The sequence below is a fragment of the Triticum aestivum genome, chromosome 4D, assembly GCF_018294505.1.
Source record: "Triticum aestivum cultivar Chinese Spring chromosome 4D, IWGSC CS RefSeq v2.1, whole genome shotgun sequence".
Classification (NCBI taxonomy): domain Eukaryota; kingdom Viridiplantae; phylum Streptophyta; class Magnoliopsida; order Poales; family Poaceae; genus Triticum; species Triticum aestivum.
The window spans coordinates 484,821,272-484,843,142 of NC_057805.1; positions in this window are offsets into that span (position 1 = coordinate 484,821,272).

A 21,871-nucleotide genomic window follows, 5' to 3' on the forward strand; every position below is an offset into this window, starting at 1 on the left:
CATTGAAGTCATGTTCTATATATTTTCTGTAGTGTGAGTGTATATTGAATGTGAGGTTTTGTATTGTCGTCAAGATTTATACATATTACTTTGATATTCTCTGAAACCCACTGATTTTATATACATATTTAACAATGATTACGTGAAGATATATATAGTAGCCTGCCTATTTGAACATAAATCACGTCATGGTGCATTGGTCTGGAAGCCAACTTCTAACCCAGACTGCCTGTGTTCAAATACTACAGGACACACATTTTAATATTTATTTTTTCTCCTGATTCAACATAAATATATATATATACTCGGCACCGTGTTAGTCTGCGAACTTTGTGTTATTCCAGTGGTTGGTGATGTGTTGCCTGTTCGGAACGGCCAAGGTTCAAGTCTTGGGCGACACAATTTTTAATACTTTTTCGCTCCAAACGCCCTTAATTAGCATGGTCTATGAGAAAAAAAAAACCCCGACCAATTTGCAAATAAAACCCTATAAAAATAGTGAATTCACAAGCACTCAAAGGATCAATGACATGGCATCCACGTGGCCGGTTTTTTCCTGGTCAGACCGGTTTTGAACTTATTTGATCAAATCAACGAGTTTGCAGACCAAATCTGATCACTTCTCGAGTTCTTGGACTAAAACGTGCAATCAAGTTGAGTTCATGGACTAGTGGCGCATTTCACTCTTGCTAATACACAAGCACGTCATTAATATCTGGGGAATTTTGCACCCGTATCAAAAGGAAATTGTTGACTTGACGCTCTTTTAGATTGTAGGTATTAAAAGTGTAGAAATTTTAAAAATACAAAATTGAGATGTGAGTACCATTGTTAGTTTTAAAAGATAAAAAATCTATAAGAAATAATTGTGAACAATGCTATAGTGCATGGGAAATAAACCATATTGACAGGGACCAAAGTTCATGCGGCAGTGTCCGAAAGCAGGGCAATGAGGCCCTCTACCTGCTCCCGGTGTCTTTTCCAAGAGCAGGGCGGTTGTATCCAGGGTCCGACATCGTCGGGATCTAGCTTGGCTTCAACGACAAATATGTGCATACTTTGGGTAAAAATCCATGTTGTCGCCTCTTCAGCTTGATCCGGTAATGTCATGTGGGTGGGTTGTGCCTTTGTTGAAGGTGTTAGCTTAAAGATTGGGTTCGAGGATGAAAATTATAAGTGTAAATATTTGATTGGACCTGTCATCAACATCGACACGGTGTAGTGATCCTTTCCTGAAGGCTTTGTTTAGGAGTAACGTTTTTGTTGGTTGCTTTGTCAAACATTATAGGGCTCGTGCTAAGTTTGTGGATACATGTTGTGAGGAAGATCCTTTTGTGGATGGCCTCGTTTTTTCAACCTCATTTATTCGGTATCGATATTGAGTTGTACTTGGGCATCGATTGAGATTATTGAAGAATCAACAATATTTTACTATGTGCATCAGTTCAGGTGGCTAATCCTCATTTTCAGAGAGAAAAAGTAGCAAGTACTTTATTTAGCGGAAACCCTTTATTTTTTGTTGAGATTAATTAATCATTTCCTGCAGAAAAGACAAACACAAATGGCATCCAATGGTGTTTTGTAACACCAGGCGTCTTTGACATGGCCGCCCTCGATGAGAGCCGCCTTCGTCCAGCAAAGCCCCTTGCACCAAGCGTCGAAACAAAATGGCTGCCTATAAGCTCCTTTCATGCAATTCTCTGCACGAAAATAAACAATCACAGACATCCACGCGTTATTATTCAGTCTACACGAGCATATCCATGAAGCTAACAAAAACATAAAAACAACCTTTTCTGCATCAAGTTAGAGGGTGGGAGAGAGAGGGGGGACGGACCGGCCATGGCAACAGGATTTGGATGTAGCACAAGTACTAGGAGGAGGAAGCGGAGAACAACAAGTCGGGCATCCATGGATGGAGTGATAAGTTTCTTTATTGCCGAACCTCAAGGGAATATAAACACCGATAGCACGGTGTGATGTTGTGTCCATATGTGTATATATAGGATCGTCTTTGCATGCTCTTGATAAATACTCATTTGTTCATATTCAATAGCCATATCTATGTATCTTTGAGATACTACTACACTAACGGAGGTAGTCAGAATGGATGCATGGGTGGCCACACTACCATTTATCCCCGGACGACCACGTTGTCACGTTAGAGGATTCGGTGGCCGCCTCACGAAGAAATCTTTCATACGTTGCTGACTGCTGCCGTTCGCATTGGCGCCCGGCTACCGGCTAGAGAAAATAAATGACCTAGGCTTTCTTGGATTGCAGAGGCTAGGTTTTTCGATGAGCGGTACATACTAGTAAAAACAACACATGTGTTGACGCCGGTCTAATAGGCCACAATAACTAAGAGCATTTTCAATAGAAATGGTCTAATTCTTGCAGCACTGAAGCAAAGCCGTCTCCCTTCCCCAAAACATATGGATATGCGAATTTACTCGTGTGTCTTTTAAAAATAAATGTGAGCATGTAAAAATAAAGACTAAATGATCTTTATTTATAGTTTAAGAAATTCAGCATATGCACTCCGGGGTGGTGAAAAGTGTTGATAGATAGAGAGGGAGAGAGGGAGGGAGAGAGAGAGAGATAGAGAGAAAGAGATTGGATGCCCTTTTTCTTCTTAAGAAACATGAAATACAAACTTGGGGTTTTTAGAAAGAAACTGAACTTTGTTTGGACAACTATATTTTTAATACACTATGCTCCCTAATTTTTAAGGGCTCACAACCAATTGCGGTCTCTAATTTAGAATTGGGTCGTCTTTTTTTATGGTCAAAACAGTAGGAGCTCCTACTGCATATATATTTAAAAAATGGGGGTTAAAAGGAAGATATGGTGGGTTTTATATTCTTTGGCACTCTCTTATTCAATTCTTTTAATTCACTATGCTTCCTAATTTTAGAGCTCTTCCATTCGAATGAGGTATTCAATATTAGATTTAGTTTACGATTTTGACCGGGCCAACGATTTTTCAAATCAATTAGCAACAATCGGCCTATAAAAACATATCAATCCCACTCACCCTCTCACCAATTAGAAAAATGAAGGGTCATCATGTGACACTATAGCACCAATATAGTACATGCAGCAACCGACTCAGAAATTTCCTGTCATATATATGGGTTGATTAGCAGATAACATAGAATCACATTGTGAAAAGCCGACCAAAACACCGCATTATATGAATAAAAATAAAATACACGCCATCATCTCCTCCGCTCGCTAAACATTCCCTCAGTTCTAAAATAGAAGGTGCATTTAGTTTTTTGAAAACTCAAATTTCTTTAACTTTGACCAAGTTCAGAGCCAAAATATCGACATCCACAATACTAAATAAATAAAATATAAAAATCCGTTTCATGATGAATGTAATGATACCAATTTGATATTATTGATTTTGATATACTTCTAATTTGATCAAACTTAAAGAGGTTTGGCTTTTCAGAAAAGAATACGCCTTCTATTTTGAAACAGAGAGTAATTTTTTTATGAAAACCCAACAATACCAATGGCGCAGCAAAGTGCGCCTAGCCCTTCTAGTATAGACGATAGCTGCTCTAATTCTAATAATGGATAAAACTACAGGATTTATTAGAAAAGCTTTGAAGGATTGTGAAAAGCATGTCACAAATGCACTATGGCGCTTTATTCAGCAGAAAGCTAGAAACCTTTATTTTTCTTGCTTTATTAAGGTTATTTTCTGCAGAAGAGACAGACACAACTGGTGTTGTCCTCCAATCTCCAGCATGTTTGTTGTTTGACACGGGCGCCAATGAATTGCGCTTGCGTCCAGCACAACGCCTTGCACAAGGTGTCAAAACAGAATGGCGTCGTCGAAGCCCGATATCTGCAATCCTCTGCACGGAAAAAACACAATATTACATTAAAAGGAAAAGGAAATAACATAACTATAAATATCCACGCATCAGTTAATTATTAGTTTGGTCTCTCGTAGCCTCACACCGCGAGCAAAGAAGACAAAAACAAGCTAGATCCTAGATGAGAGGGGGGAAGAAACATAAGCCGCGTGTTTGGTTCTGTGCATGAATTTTGGGCCTCCTGCATCTGTAGTTCGGTTGAGTCCAGATGAGCAAATAGAGACAATAAACCATGTTTTATAGTGCATTTGGTTGCCCACAAAGCTCCAGGCTGCATGAGAACAGAAATAGAAGTACTACCTTTGGTTGCAAATATTTGTTGGTCAGATGCAACGTGTTGTTGTTGTTCGGTTACGTGCAAGACATAGAGTGTGGTAATCTCTTTTTTTAGTGGTGAATTTAGGAGCACACACAGTCATATGCACACCACTTTCAACAAGCATACAAATGACTACATTAACAAGCATACACACAACGACACAACCATAGGTATAATAGTGATATAGTAAAATACACTAGAGGCCCTACAAGTATTCCAAGTGTGTAAGGTAGGTCCTAAAAGTTTGAAATCGTCCACCGCCGGTCCTATACGTCTATTTTACCCGCAACTTTTAGGAACTACTTGACATAGTTGGAATACTTTTAGGACCCATGGCGAACGACGTACACACATTTAGGTCCCGCGGTGAACGATTTCAAACTTTTAGGACCTACTTGACACACTTGGAATACGTTTAGGACCTCCGGTGTATTTTACTCATAGTGATACACAGACGTGGCAAGGGTTGGGTCATGATGGGTGCACCTGACCACCACGTCTACGTCGGAAAGGTCAAACACAATGACCTTGAAACTATCCTACTCAGGAGCTATGACAAAGCCAACCCACCCTTGATCCATGGCACACCCCCGTTGACATCTCGACGTTTGACCCTTTAGTTGCAGCCAATGTTCGTCCCCAGAACGATTTCCTGTGGGATGGTGCCCATGTGCTCACAAAAGACATCATGTATTATATAGAAGTAAATATAACCCAGGTGCTAAAAGCATCTTGCAGAAGTGGGTTGGACCTACGTCCTCATGGAAGCAACTGATATTCGTCGACCTCCCCTGCCTCGTCTTTGAACTATTGCCTTCTACTATAGCCTTGCCCTTGAAACAACTGCCTGAAGCATCATTGTCGATGACCAACTTGTCGGAAGGGCAATGCAATGAAGAACATTAGGCTCACCACACCACTGAAGTACAATGTGTAGGATCATAACAATGTGCATGTAAAGGGTGATGATCTTCACTGCTTCCTGTCATATAGAAGGAGAGAGATGGTACAAGGATCAGAGCTACAATGGGAAGAACCAACCCTCATACCAACGATCACCCTAATACATGGACTGCACATAAGTGAAGATCATTGCTCTACGCAGTCCAAGTTAAACTATTCTTCCCCCAATCAGACTGATGTACCCCCTAATCTAACTTAGCTTCCCCAAAATTTAACCCTAAATCGACACCCAAATTAAGCCATATCAAACCCTGTAAAACCCTAAATCTGGCAGGGAAAGGGCTTACCGTCAAGCGGAAGGTCGTCGCTGGTGGTCACTATGCAGATCTTCCTGCCGCCGATGATCACAATGTTGCATGTGAGGGAGTGGCGGTGTAGATCGGGGAGAGTGAGTGGTGAGAGAGGGTGAGGGTTTTATGGCATGGCTTCGTCAAACTATGCGCCGTCTCCCTCTCGTCCCCGCGTGTGCAAGCGCGTGCCGTCCTTGCACTCGGTCATGCCTGACTCGCTGGAAACAATCGATTTGGCCATTACTCCAGTTCCAGGATCTGGGCTGCTTTAGTAGTCTGCCACACAGGTAACCAAACAAACCATGATTGCTTTCCCAAGATCTGGCTGGAGAGGATGCGAGCAATCAAACACACCCAAGGTAGCATGCCTAGCGTCCATGTAGTAGTATGTGATGTGATGGTTTCCTCAGAAACCTCACGGATGGAATGGATAGATAGTGTGTTAGGTACACTGCCTGGATGGTAGTAATAATTATGAGGATCCAGTATAAATTTCCTAAATCTTAGCGAGTTTGTGTTTTTTTTGTAATTTGTACTTACTGAGCCAGGGTTTTCTTTCTAAAAAATACAGCTAAAGAGCACCTTAGATTCGCTAATACAATGGAAAGACAACATGACACAAAATGATTAAAAAATAATATAATTGCATCAAAAACCATACTATAACAACACATGCATTAGTTTTTTCGCGGGGTGCACATGTTAATTGCTTCAGTCTCATGCGTATAACGCCGTGCAAAGAAGTGAAAAACAAGATAGAGAGAGAGGGAGACGAACCGGCGACATCAGTAGGACTTACGTGTAACACAAGTACTAGGAGGAGGAAATAGAGAACCAAATGCTGGGCACCCATGGTGATGAAGTGATAGTTTATTTCTTATCAAACCTAAGGGAGATGCCGCCGATAGTATCTCCAAGAAAATGATATGCATCTATCTGTCACCGGTTATAAACAAGTCGACGTCATCCTATAAAATCTGCCGAGCAATTAATATTTTATCAAATAGCGTCTTGCAATTAATTTCTATCAAATATCAACGTCAAGTTATATTTCACCATATATCTACATGCAATTAACATCCTACCTTTTTTATAGTGAATTAATATATCCTACCTATATAGAGAGTCTTTGCATGCTCTTGATAAACATTTTAATTCGGACAGATTGTATCTATCTTTAAGATACGTTGAACAAGCCAGGATCTAGGTTGGCTTCAATGACAAATATGTGCATACTTTGGGTAAAAATCCATGTTGTCGCCTCGTTAGCTTGATCCGGTAACGTCATGTGGGTGGGTTGTGCCTTTGTTGAAGGTGTTAGGTCGAAGATTGGGTTCGAGGATGAAAATTGTAAGTGTAATATTTGGTTGGACCTGTCAACGCCAACACGGTGTGGTGATCCTTTCCTGAAGGCTTTGTTTAGGAGTAGCGTTTTTGTTGGTTGCTTTGTCAAACATCATCATAGGGTTCGTGCTAAGTTTGTGGATACATTGTTGTGAGGAAGATCCTTTTGTGGATGGCCTTGGTTTTTTTAACCCCATTTATTCGTCATTGATATTGAGTTGTACTTGGGCATTGATTGAGATTATAGAAGAATCAATGATATATGACTATGTGCATCAGTTTGGGTGGCTGGTCCTCATTTTCGAAGAGAAAAAATAGCAAATACTTTATTTAGCGAAAACCCTTTATTTTCTTGTTGAGATTATTTAATCATTTCTTGCAGAAAGTACAAACACAAATGGCATCCCATGGTGTTTTGTAACACCGGGAGTCTTTGACACGGCCGCCCTTGATGAGAGCCCCCTTCATCCAGCAGAGTGCCTTGCACCAAGCGTCGAAACAGAATGGCTGGCTATAAGCTCCTTTCCCGCAATTCTCTGCATGAAAATAAACAATCACGGATATCGGCGTGTTAGTAGTCAAGTCTGTCACGGTGTCACTACACAGAGCATATCCACGAAGCTAACAAGAACATAAAAACATTTTTTCTGTATCAAGTTAACAAACCTGAAAATGAGAGAGAGAGAGAGAGAGAGAGAGAGAGAGAGAGAGACCGGCCATGGCAGCAGGATTTGGATATAGCACAAGTACTAGGAGGAGGAAACGGAGAACGGCAAGCCGGGCATCCATGGATGGAGTGATGACACCAGTACTATCTCCGAGAACTAAAGTGATGGTGTGTCCATATGTGTATATATAGGATCGTCTTTGCATTCTCTTGATAACAATCATTTGTTCTAAATACAATAGCCATACATCTATGTATCTTTGAGATACTTATCCTACGCTAAACCAAAGTAGTTAGAATGGATGCATGAGGGCGGGGCATCGATTCGTTGGCTGGGCAACTGGGGTTGCTGCCAGCCCACCCGAGTTCGAGTCCCGGCTCCGACGCACGATGCTCGCGGAGTTTCTTCTATAAAAAATTCCAACGAGGGTTAGCCCTTGGGTTGGTCTCATATTTTTAGAATGGATGCATGGGTGGCCACATTACCGTTTATCCCCGGATGGCCACGTCGTCGCGTTAGAGGATTCGGCGGCCGCCTCACAAAGAAAGCTCTCATACGTTCCTGACTGCTGCCGTTGGCGCCTGGCTACCGGCTAGAGAAAATAAATGACCTAGGCTCTCTTGGATTGTAGAGGCTAGGTTTTTCGTTGAGCGGTACGTATTAGTAAAAACAACACATGTGTTGACGCCGGTCTAATAGGCCATCATAATTAAGAGCATTTTTAATAGAAGATGTAATACAAAAATAACTAATTTTTACATTCCCGAGGCCTAAAAGCGCACCTTCAACAGATGATGTAGATGTAAAAAAATTACATCACCTACTTCAAGTGATGTAAAATACAACATTTGGAGATGTAAAACAGCTAGCCACGCGCAAACGCCAAACCGCCACTTCATTTCAGTTCCACCCACCCACCCGCCTCCCGCCGCCCGCGGCAGCCCAATCGCCGCTGTGCTGCCCGCCCTCGGACACCGCCGCACCCCGTTGCTGCTAGATCCGGCCTTCCCACTCCCCCCGTCGCCGCCCTCCGCCTGAAAATCGGTCGATCGGCCGCTTTTTCACCGCCTGACCACTCGATTGGAGCTCCCCCCGTCATCCTGCCGTTGCCGGAATCCCCCCTCCCCCGCACACCAGCCACCATCCTGCCGCCGCTTTTCGCCGCCCGACTCGAGCTTCTCGTGTCGCTCCGCCACTGCCAATCCTCCGATCAATTCAAGCTCCTGCCGATGGCCATTCGAGCTCCGCCCGCCACGGCATTTGAAGCTAGATGCTCAGGCGCCACGACACTCGTCGCTCTGTTGCCGCTCGATCCGCAACCGAATCTTCGGGACGCAGAAGAAGACGTCTGGTGCTACTTCGGCCGATTCGATGCCACCGGCAGCCGCGGCAACTGCCGCCGGCCATGGGCCTCCTCCTCGAGCACCGCAAGCCCTGCCGCCAGCCATGGAGGAAGACGCGGCCACGCCCGCAACCACCGCCTCCAACGTGCCCGATGGAATGTCGCAAAGGCCGTCGGCCATTTTACATCTTCAAATATACATCATCTATTCGAGCAGACATCAACGGAGGTTTCACAGACTCCTTCCTCCTAATAACCTCACCCCCTCATTTTCATGGGGGTGGGCCTTGCCTTTCTCCCTAATCTCCAATTAGAAAACCCCACCTCATACCAGTCCATTGAATCCGTAAAAGTCTGTCCGTTGATGTAGCATTACTCCTTGTTTTACATCACCAAATATACATCATCTGTTGGAGTTGAGACTTTTTGAAGATGTAAAAAGCAGTTTTGGTGATGTAAATTATACAACACCTGCTTTTATGTCTCCAAATATACATCTTCTATTGGAGATGCTCTAAGTAGGGTAAAAAATGGCCAGACAAAAACCTGAAAAAAATATGTGACGTGTTGATACGTCTCCAGCGTATCTATAATTTTTTATTGTTCCATGCTGTTATTTATCATTCTTGATGTTTTACAATCATTTTATAGCAACTTTATATCATTTTTTGACTAACCTATTGACATAGCGCCCAGTGCCAGTGGCCGCAAGTTCCAGAACCACCAGATCCAATCTAGACACCATCACGGAGGGGTTCATCATCAAGCTTAGTTGCTTCTCCAATGATGCGTGAGTAGTTCATTGACCTACGGGTCCATAGTTAGTAGCTAGATGGATTCCTCTCTCTCTTTTGATTCTCAATACAATGGTCTCTTGGAGATCTATTTGATGTAACTCTTTTTGCGGTGTGTTTGTTGGGATCCGATGAACTTTGAGTTTATGATCAGATCTATTTATCCATGAAAGTTATTTGAGTTTTTTATCTCTTATATGCATGATTACTTATAGCCTCGTATTTATTCTTCGAATCTTTGGTTTAGTTAGGCCAACTAGATCGATTTTTCTTGCCATGGGAACATGTGCTTTATGATGGGTTCGGTTATGCGGTGTTCTTTCCCAGTGACAGAAGGGGCAGCAAGACATGTATTGATCGTTGTTATTAAGGATAACAAGATGGGGTCTATTCCTACATGAACAGATTTTGTCTACATCATGTCATCGTTCTTATTGCATTACTCCATTTTTCCATGAATTTAATACACTAGATGCATGCTGGATAGCGGTCGCTGTGTGGAGTAATAGTAGTAGATGAAGGCAGGAGTCGGTCTACTAATCTTGGACGTGATGCCTATATAATGATCATTACCTGGATATCTTCATAATTATTTGAAGTTCTATCAATTTCCCAACAGTAATTTGTTTACCCACCGTATGCTATTTTCTTGAGAGAAGCCTCTAGCAAAATCTACGGCACCCGGGTCTATTCTTTATCATATTTTCTTTGAGATCTATTTTTATTTGCTTTTGCTTTCAGATCTATTATTCTAAAAACCCAAAAATACCTCGCTGCACTTTATCTTTATTTATTTTATTTTGTTTTATCGCGAGATCTATTTATCCAAAATTATACAAACCAATCTATCTTTTACCCGAAAAGGATTGACAACCCTTCTTATGTGTCGGGTTGCGAGTATTTGTTCTTTGTGTGCAGGTACCGTTTACATAGTGTTGCTTGGTTCTCCTACTGGTTCGATAACCTTGGTTTCATACTGAGGGAAATACCTACCGTAGCTGTGCTGCATCATACCTTCCTCTTCGGGGAAATACTGACGTGGATATGAGTCATCACGTGTCTATTTGGCCCACGCCACAACTTGTCCAGATTATACTCGCATGTGGACATTCTTCGACGACACCAATAGTAGTGGCAGGGCAGGCAACTAGGCCCACACATCCCTTGCATGCAATGGCACGGGCACGCCACCGCTAATGGAATATAGATGGCATATGAATTATGGTCACGCCAGAACTATTTGAAAAGAATAGTGGTAACATGGATGAAAATTGGCGCGCCACCAATTAAAGTTGTGGCTAACCATTTCTTTACTAGTGCATTGTCTCTCCGGTGCCGTGGAGATTATATTTTGATAGCTAGTTTATAGCAATGTCCAAGGAGTTGATGTTGTTTATATATCTCCTGATGGTACTATTTTTGAAGCCTCATGCCGCTTATAATATTGTTTGCACAAATAATCAAAACTGAACATGCATTGTTATTCAGACTGGAGCTTTTACTTGCTATAGGTGTTACACATGTTGAGGCTTCACGTAATTCTTCATTAGCAGTACAAAAAATATCAAATAATTATCAATATTTTGACGAATCACTTAAGGTATATCTTCATGCATGTTTAGATATAATTTTCACTTTGTATTGCTTTAGTATTGCTCATGAATCTAGATATGAAATTTGAGAGCAAATGAGCTGACTCAACGAGCATTCAGCTACCGTGTTGATTATGATGTATTGCATATGTATCAATAGCTGACGCTTAGTCTCGCTAACATAGTTAATGTAGAATCGGGCCCACCACTTCAGCCACTAACGATTTTTTTTGGGCAGGCAAAAGCAAGGTCCGAGGAACCTCATTGTTCATTATTTGCAAGATCTGGTGAAAGGATGGACACGATGGTTAGGCGGATGGATTTGTGATGCACATTGGTATATGAAATTTTATTGCCGGATTATTGATGGTATTATGTTCAAGTGCTTGCGTAAAAACTAAGCAAGGAGCTGAGGAAGTTCCACCCAAGTTTGGATAAAAAATTTCAAGCAAGCAATGATCAATATACTTATCACCCTAAGCATATCAAATGGCCGATGTAATGTTGACATTGTCTTTAGCAAGAATGATACACATTATTTTTTTGCACACATGCTTTTCCAAAAATAGGGGGGTGTCTTGATGCTCAAAAGTGGCAATGATCGTAAAGAGTGGCTTGAACCTATAACAAGATGAAGTCAAAGTTATGATTCAGAGTCACCCTTGGATGGTCATCTCCGAGTTCATCAACATAAATATAAAGATCGTTTAAATAGAGCTTGGATGCAAAAGTTATGACAATTTCCGAGATGCATGTGCAGGCATCAGATCATAGAATGGAAGAAACACAATTAAGATGACTTCAGACGAAAAGGTTCTAACATTAAAAAAACGCCTTGTCGAGATGAATGATTTTGCTTTTTGAATCATCTCAATTCAAGATCGCATGAAAAAATTACAGCCAAAACTGTAAGGTCTGACAATGACCGGACTTTTCGGTAACGTAGCCGGACGTCCATTCCAGGGCCGGATGAAGGGAAGATGGACAAAAGTGTTGGGGAACGTAGCAGAAATTCAAAATTTTCTACGCATCACCAAGATCAATCTATGGAGTAATCTAGCAACGAGGGGAAGGGGAGTGAATCTACATACCCTTGTAGATCGCGATGCGGAAGCGTTGCAAGAACGCGGATGAGGGAGTCGTACTCGTAGCGATTCAGATCGCGGTTGATTCCGATCTAAGCACCGAAAGAATGGTGCCTCCGCGTTCAACACACGTGCAGCCCGGTGACGTCTCCCACGCCTTGATCCAGCAAGGAGAGAGGGAGAGGTTGGGGAAGACTCCATCCAGCAGCAACACGACGGCATGGTGGTGGTGGAGGAGCGTGGCAATCCCGCAGGGCTTCGCCAAGCACCGCGGGAGAGGAGGAGGAGGGAGAGGGGTATGGCTGCGCCGAAAGAGAGACGTTCTCATGTCTATGGCAGCCCCAAAACCTCAATATATATAGGGGAGGGGGAGGGCTGCGCCCCCATCTAGGGTTTCCCCCTCAAGGGGTGCGGCCAGCCCTAGATGGGACTTGGGGGGGCGGCCAAAGGGGGGAGGAGTGCCTCCCAAGTCAAGTGGAGGCCCTCCCCCTTAGGGTTTCCCCTCTCCCATGCGCATGGGCCTTGGGGGGGCTGGTGCCCCTGGCCCATTAAGGCTAGGGCGCCCCCCTTACAGCCCATGCTGCTGTATTGGACGTGGTGGAACATTTTCCGGACCTCCGGACCCCTCCGGAATCCTCCGGAACCTTCTGGAAGCTTCCCGGTACAATACCGAAAAAACCCGAACTTTTCCCGGAACCCGAACAACAACTTTCCATATATAAATCTTTACCTCCGGACCATTCCGGAACTCCTCGTGACGTCCGGGATCTCATCCGGGACTCCGAACAACATTCGGTAACCACATATATACTTTCCCTATAACCCTAGCGTCATCGAACCTTAAGCGTGTAGACCCTACGGGTTCGGGAACCATGCAGACATGACCGAGACGTTCTCCGGTCAATAACCAACAGCGGGATCTGGATACCCATGTTGGCTCCCACATGTTCCACGATGATCTCATCGGATGAACCACGATGTCGGGGATTCAATCAATCCCGTATGCAATTCCCTTTGTCCATCGGTATGTTACTTGCCCGAGATTCGATCGTCGGTATCCCTATACCTTGTTCAATCTCGTTACCGGCAAGTCTCTTTACTCGTTCCGTAACTCACATCATCCCGTGATCAACTCCTTGGTCACACTGTGCACATTATGATGATGTCCTACCGAGTGGGCCCAGAGATACCTCTCCGTTTACACGGAGTGACAAATCCCAGTCTCGATTCGTGCCAACCCAACGGACACTTTCGGAGATACCCGTAGTGCACCTTTATAGCCACCCAGTTACGTTGTGACGTTTGGCACACCCAAAGCATTCCTACGGTATCCGGGAGTTGCACAATCTCATGGTCTAAGGAAATGATACTTGACATTAGAAAAGCTCTGAGCAAACGAACTACACGATCTTGTGCTAGGCTTAGGATTGGGTCTTGTCCATCACATCATTCTCCTAATGATGTGATCCCGTTATCAACGACATCCAATGTCCATGGTCAGGAAACCGTAACCATCTATTGATCAACGAGCTAGTCAACTAGAGGCTTACTAGGGACATGGTGTTGTCTATGTATCCACACATGTATCTGAGTTTCCTATCAATACAATTCTAGCATGGATAATAAACGATTATCATGAACAAGGAAATATAATAATAACCTATTTATTATTGCCTCTAGGGCATATTTCCAACAAAAAGGTCAAAGGATCATTAGATCTGGCTGAAGGCCGGACATTTTCCTCTGAACTCGGATGTCTGGGCAACCGTGCGGCCATTGTACGTTTTTTCTGTTGCATATAAGTTAGAAAACAGTCCAAAACACCCTCAAGATGATCTTGAATCGACAACTATTCAACATGAAATTTGTTCGTCTTGTCGAAATGGATTAATTTGCTTTTTGGATCATCTCCATCTGGGAGCCGGATCTCCTGACGTACGGCCACCTGACGTGGGGCCACTGACGCGTGGGTCCGGGTCCACACGTCAGTGTGTTCGCCGTACGTTAGAGGAGCCGCGTCCCTCCATATGAGATCATATGCAACCTGTGGGTCTACCAAACTATCATATATAGAGGGGAGATAATGATCGATTAAACAACACACATCGACAAATCAATCTATCACCTTTTATCTTTTACCCTTTCTTCTTTACCCCAATTTTTTTTCTCATTCTTTGTTGTTCTTCTTGTTGCAGGGTGGTGAACCTCGAGGCCATAGGGGCGATCAGGTTGACCTAGGGAAGCCCATAGCCCCAGAGCGTCCATACGGGGTCCCTCCCGGCAGTATGAGGTTTTGTGTTCTTAAAAGTTCTTATCGGCGTGTCCTGTGTATCGCGCTCCCAACGAGGCTGCTCTAGCACGTGTCCTGCGTATCACGCTCGACGTCAGGTTGCACGATGACTTGTTCGTGTGTGAACACTTGCCTACAGAATTGACTGGATGGGAGATTATGGTGCACACTATTGTCGTAGATGGTTCATATGTGCAACAAAAACATAAAATCCTCGATTAAATAAAGTTAATTGGATATATACATAAACTCTGTTGGGAAACGCAGCATGCAATTTCAAAAAAATTCCTACGCTCGCGCAAGATCTATCTAGGAGATGCATAGAAACGAAAGGGGGACAGTGTGTGCACGTACCCTCGTAGACCGAAAGCGGAAGCGTTTGACAAAGCGGTCGAATTTCTTCTCGTTCCGACCGATCAAGCACAGACGTATGGCACCTCCGAGTTCTGCACACGTTCAGCTCGATGACGTCCCTGGAACTCTTGATCCAACAAAGTGTCGAGGGAGAGTTTCGTCAGCACGACAGCGTGGTGACGGTGATGGTGAAGTGATCCGTGTAGGGCTTCGCCTCAACACTACGACAATATGACCGGAGGCGTAAACTGTGGAGGGGGCGTCGCACACGGCTAGGAATCAATGTTGTGTGTTCTAGCGGTGCCCCCTCATATATATAGGTTGGAGGGGAGGAGAGGCAGCCAAGGGGGCGCCCCAAGTAGGAGGAATCCTACTTGGGCACCTCCCAATTCGGCCTGCCCCCTTCCGTATTCATCTGGAGATACTTGGGCACCTCCCAATTCAGCCTCCCCGTTCTATGCCAACCCAATAAACATCTTCAGAGATACCTGTAGAGCATCTTTATAATCACTCAGTTATGTTATGACGTTTGATAGCACACAAGGTATTCCTCCGGTATCCGGGAGTTGCATAATCTCATAGTCAAAGGAATATGTATATGACATGAAGAAAGCAATAACAATAAAACTTAACGATCATTATGCTAAGCTAACGGATGAGTCTTGTCCATCGCATCATTCTCCTAATGATGTGATCCCGTTCATCAAATGACAACACATGTCTATGGTTAGGAAACTTAACCATCTTTGATTAACGAGCTAGTCTAGTAGAGGCTTACTAGGGACACTGTGTTTTGTCTATGTATCCACACATGTATCAAGTTTTCGATTAATACAATTCTAGCATGAATAATAAACATTTATCATGATATAAGAAAATATAAAATAACAAATTTATCATTGCCTCTAGGGTATATTTCCTTCAAACTCATGGTACGCAAGGGAAGGATTGAAATCCGAGGGGCCGGCCTTTTTTGATGGGCACCGATAGGCGCCGGTCGACCGGCTTGGGCCGGTCGCCGCACAACCGTTGGATACGTCATTCCCGAGCCGTCAGATGAGTCTCACCTTCGTCCTCGTTTCATACTGCTTGTAGGAAAACCAAACCGCGTCAACGCGCCTGACGCAGCGTGGGTGTGGGGCGAGACCAACAGCGAGCGCAGCCGGCCCCGCCATGGACGCGCACCGGCCCACCTTGAAGCACCGCTGGCTCATCCACCTCGTCGCCGTCCTCGCGATGCTCAACGGCTGCTTGCAGCATGGGTGTTGCCCCCGATTCCAGCATGGCGCGATGCCTCTGGATCCGGTGTTCGGCTGTTCGCTGTCGTTTCGCAAAACACACTGAGACGACGATCCTAGCAGCCCCATGAACGCGCACCGGCCCACCTTGAAGCACCGCTGGCTCGTCCACCTCATCGCCGCCCTCGCGATGCTCGACGGCTGCTTGTAGCACGGGCGTTGCCCCCGATTCCAGCATGGCGCGATGCCTCTGGATCCGGGGTTCGGCTGTTTGCTGCCATTTCGCAAAACACACTGAGACGACGATCCCAGCAGCCGCCATGAACGCCGGTTTCTAGCTCCACCCCTGCTCTCGCGCTGGTTCCAAGCAAACAAAAAACCCGATGCCCCATTGCAGCTTTCTGACGGTCGGTTGCAACTATTCGACGAATGGTTGTAGCATCTCGCAGGTCGGCTGGACCTCACCCTCGCCCCCGTCGCTGTTTTCTGACGGTCGGTTCCAGCAAGTCTGGTGGCATCGCGTGGCCGTCCGACGCTGGTGCTGGTTCCAGCAAAAGTCGATGCCTTATGTAGCAAATTATGTCAGTTGGATACATCCCCGCCACGCTGACAGTCGTAGCCGATAGTTAACTAGTTCCAGCAAACAATGATGCCAAAGGTAGCAAAAATCGATGCCTGATGTAACAAAAATACCGGGGTGCATTTGAGGTGCTGGCTCCAGCAAAAACGCCTCGCCGCCGGTAGCAGCAAAAGAAAAGCCTCGCCGTTGCCACCGTTGACTTGGGGGTTGCAGCTTTTCTACACCACGATTCCAGCATCGCCGCTTGGTGGTTGTAACTTTTCTGCATCTCCACGCCGGCAGAGTAGAGCACAGCTGCAGCATCTCGCAGCCGCGGTTCCAGCTTTTCCCGCGGCCGGTTCCAACAAATTTCACCAAGGTTGAAGCTTTTCAGCAGCTCCCCAGGGCTGGGTCGGTCGAGCACCGTTGTAGCATCCCGCGACTGTGGCTCCAGCTTGCTCGCGCTCGGTTCCAGCAATTTCCTACCACGGATGCAGCTGCGACGTCGGCCGGTTCCAGTGCACGATCACTGCATCTCCAGCATCCCGGCGAGTTTGCTCAGCTACGGTGGTTGTGAGTTGAAGAATGACGCCTTGCCGGTTCCAGCGCATCGCCTGCTTGGCTTTGAAGCTTGCAGCAGGGCGGGAAGGCTTCTCGCGCACGAGCACGTCTTCGCCGGTGAGAGCTTGTGGTGGTTCCGCCACCACCCAGGCTGGAGGTCATGGCGGCTGCCCCAACCCCTGCGTCACGCAGCGCGCATACGCCCTCGCCCGTTTGCCTCACCACCAACGCTCGCCGCGGACGCTCGCAACAAAGCAAGAGGGGCTTGTGGAGAAGCAGAGCTCCATCGCGGCTGGAGGTAGAAGGAAAGGGGAAAAGAAATTCCAAGAAAGGATAAGGGAGAAAAGGGCCAGTCACACGGGACCCACCATGTTCACACGGAGTAAATTGCACAAAACCACCAGTTTGAAGGTTAGGTTTGCGAAAAACACTACAATACATTTTTTTTCAGAAAACACCATGTCTTCAGTAATGTTTTTGCAAAAAACACTAATCGGCGGATTTGGCTTTGTTAACTGAGAGTATGACATATGGGACCCATTTTTGCCTACGTGACGTAAATTTTACACATGCACCCCTCCCTTCTTCTCCATCTCTCTCCCCTCTCTGTGAAAATATGACTGGTCAAAATTCCCTTCGATGCCCACCCACGCCGTCGCCCTCCATCTCCCCCGCCGGCAACCAGCGATGAGCCCAACCGCGACGCTCAACTGTCGCGCCGTCCTTGATTTGGCTGGAGCCTCCGCCGCGCCGTCCTCGATCTGGGTGGAGCCGCCGCCGCGCCAACCTCGATCTGGATCGAGCCCCCGCTAAGCCGACCTCGATCTGGATCGAGCCGCCGCCGCTCTCTCTCCTCTTCTCCGCCCCACGACGGCGGCAAACTGCGGCAGGGGGGAGGCCAACGGCGACTACCACGCGCTTGGAGGGTGGGGGATGGAGGGGCGCACGTACGACATGTCGTCGAGGCTGGGCGCTAGCAAGCTTTGCTCCGGCAACGGTGCTGCCAGGCGCGCGTCGTTGAATGCGCCGCCGCGCTCTACACCCTCGGTCGCCGTCGCTGAACACGCCGCTCCGCTCTACACTGCCGGTCCCCGTCACCGGATGCGCCGCCGTGCGCACACGAGTAGGAGTGGACCAGTCAACTCCATCTCCTCGGTGGCCGTCGTCTGGGTCGCCAACCGCGGCCGCGAGCTTCAGCGCCTGCACATGCAACCCAGCCCGCCGCTGTTGCTCGCCTTCTTCTAGCTGCACCTGTTGTTGCTTGCCGCACCTGCAGCTCGAGCCGTCATGGCGAGGTTCACCTCAGGGGAGGAGAGAAGAGGAGGCACGCATCAAGATGGGGCTGATTGCATTCTTTTGTTTTGAATGAAGAGTGTTCTTGTAAAATACCAGGGACTATTTTGTGAATTTAGAACAAACTCTGTCTAAAGTCGTTACTTGTGAACCGTTATGCCACATCAGCAAAAATCGGGCCCATATGTCATAAACACGTTCAAACGACCCTAATCCGCCGATCAGTGATTTTTGCAAAAAGATTACATAAGACGTGGTGTTTTCTGAAAAACAAATATATTGTAGTGTTTTTCGCAAACCTGACCTTCAAACTGGTGGTTTTGTGCAATTTACTCTGTTCACCCGTCGCGTGAGTTGGGAAGAATCGTGGCGAGCGAACCAGCGTGGCGCAAGCCAGCGGAAAGTTTGGCCGGCTGACCGGCTACAAACGTTTACCTTTTTTGATTCACTGTTTGATTTCCTACCCCGCAAAACTAGATAGATATAAAAGGATCCACTGATTTCCCAAAAAAGGATAACACTACTGGCTAGTACACGATTTTAAACAACAATTCAACTCGGTAGGATTTCGTCTCTAGGGATGGCCTTGACGCTAGGCAGGAACCTTAAGAAGGTTCAGTCTTTTTTGCAGAAGAGGCAGTAGCAGGTGGAGCCTGGCCCTGATCCCACGCATCTGGACTCTTTTACTTCGGCGTTCACCACCGCCCCTTCCAGCCAGCACTGCGTCTTGCACAAAACGTCCTGGCATAGCGGCAGCTTATCGTTCCTGTATCTGCAATCCTCTGCACGAAAACAACACATAAGTATTATCTCAACACACGAAAATGTTCATAAAATTCACAACAATGTACTCCCTCCATCCATAATTTTGTATTAAATCAGCGACACTTATTTTAAAACGAAGAGCGAACACGAACCGGCCACTGCAGTAGGATTTCCGTGCAACACGAGAACTAGGAGGAAACACAGGGTGGCATGCCTGGCGTCCATGGTATGTGATGGTTTCTTAATAAAGCTCGAGGATGGGTAGATAGTGTTGGGTTTCGTTTTCTAGGACCAGAGATGGGCAGAGTATGTCCAGGAGGATGGATGATGTTGTGCTTATATAGAGTCCTTGCGTGAGAGTTAAAGCTCCGCTTGGTAGATCATATCTTTTAGATACGTTCGATGGTAATTACCCGGGTACGTGCAATGCAGGTTGATATGGCAGAAAATTAATATACATGTTGATATTAAGCAGAAAATTACTTGCAAGTTAATATTAGGTAGGATATCATTACAAGTTAATTATGTGGATAGTCTATATTTTGTATGTTATTAATTGCATGCTAAACATGTTGAGCCCTCGCATTGAAGCAATATAGGTCACTGAATTGACGTTGTTTGATGGCTGAGATTTGTTGAATCTGCTCCTTTGAGTCGTTTTATATTGGTATAGATATAGATATAGATACAACATTGCATTGTTTATTGACAATGATCAATTGAGGGATGAAATTGATGTATGTTAGGGTGGCCCTCTTACCCAAGCTATCTAGTCGAATAGTCAGTGTCGTCGGAGAGAGCCCTTTAGGTTAGGGAGCGGGAGCGACGTTTTCGCTCCCGGGCTCTGATGACCGGGTGCGAATAGTAAATTCGTTAAAAATAGTGAAAAAATTAAGAAAAAATTTCATTTTATGTAGTGAAAGATGCTTGAGTGCGTGATGTCCGTGCCAAATTTGGTCAAGTTTGGACATTTGAGAAGCTCTTGGCCAAAAAAAAATTCAGATATGCGAGAAAGTTTAAATTCCGCACTGTTCGAAGGTCATTTTGTTTTTTTTTCTCACAGGCTCCTCGAATGTCCAAATTTCACCAAATTTAGCACGAGCATCACACACTCAAGCATGTTGCACCATAAAAAAATCAGAATTTTTTGAATCCTTTTGCGGGTTTTAATGATTTTACTATTCACCAAGGTTAGATGAGGCGGGCTCAGAGATGAATTATCGTTAACTGTTTGCCTGCCTATAAGACTTGCTTTTGTAATTCCCAGTTGGGTTACATGTGAGCGCACTCTTGGTACTCCTCCCGTCTAGAAATATAATTCTTAATAAAATCTGGAAATTGGATGGCACAAGCACAACATATATCAATCATGCCATAAAATTTCAAACACACATCTTCAAACAAAAAAAGGTAAAATTATATGTGCATAGTAACATATATTTAGTTTGGATAGTGAATTCGGCCCATTAACCATATCGGCTGGATGTACGTCATGATGAATATATATTTTAGGTTTACATGAACAATTTAGTGAGGTAAAATCGAGTAAGGCAGAAGAATTCTTGGATGACTGAAAAAATTGTTAAATCGTGGGAGAGAAAATGAAAGACTATATGAAAGGTAAACGTTGTAGATCGGGCGACCGGCCAAGTCTCGGCGGGTCGCGCACACACTTGTTGATTGGTGCCAAATCCCACATCCCCCACCCTCCAATGTAGCCATCGCGTAAAAAAAAAGTCTTTACGCGAGAGCAATAGAGGTTGGGATACATCTATCTCTTCTGAGCAACCTCTTTTGGATTCTTAAGACCACCCTTGCAGTAGGATACCATCTGCTTTGGGTTCTTTATTATCTCCTTCGAGGGATTTTTAGGATCGTTCAGGCTATATATATTTAGTCTATTTTGGCTTTTACTGTCTACTTTTCTCAGGGAGATGGTTAAGGACCTCAGAAGATAGAGGAGAGCGCCAGGCCCAGATTTCCGGAATACTTCTACGGGGAATGCTCATTGAATGAGCATTCTCCATATTATGCCTTGAAGAGGACTCGAACCTCCACGCTCTTCAGCACGATACCCACACACACATCCTTTATATCCAACCCATCTCCGATCTGCCTTCTCTCTCTTCCTAGCTCCACCGAGTGTGTCGTGGCTTCTCCGGTGAGCCCCACCACTGACATCTCCCCTCCGCTCCTCTTTCCTCCCTCTCTGACGGGCTACTCCTCTTTTGTTTTCTCCATCATTCCATGTGGTCGCCTCCCTCCCCTTCCTGCTCCCCGACGGCCCTCTCGCCCCGGAGATGGACACAACCAGCAGTCGGACGTTGCTGCGAACGGCGATGCTGGAACTGGCAACTGGTTTTGTTGCAACCGGCCAGTTAGCGCTGGAACCGGCGACTACATCGGTCGTTTTGCTGCAACCAGCCAGCGTAGTGTTCGTACCGGCCAAACCAGTGCTACAACCGGTGACAGCGGCAGCTACCATCGACGATGACATCAACTGTTTTGCTGCAACCAGCCA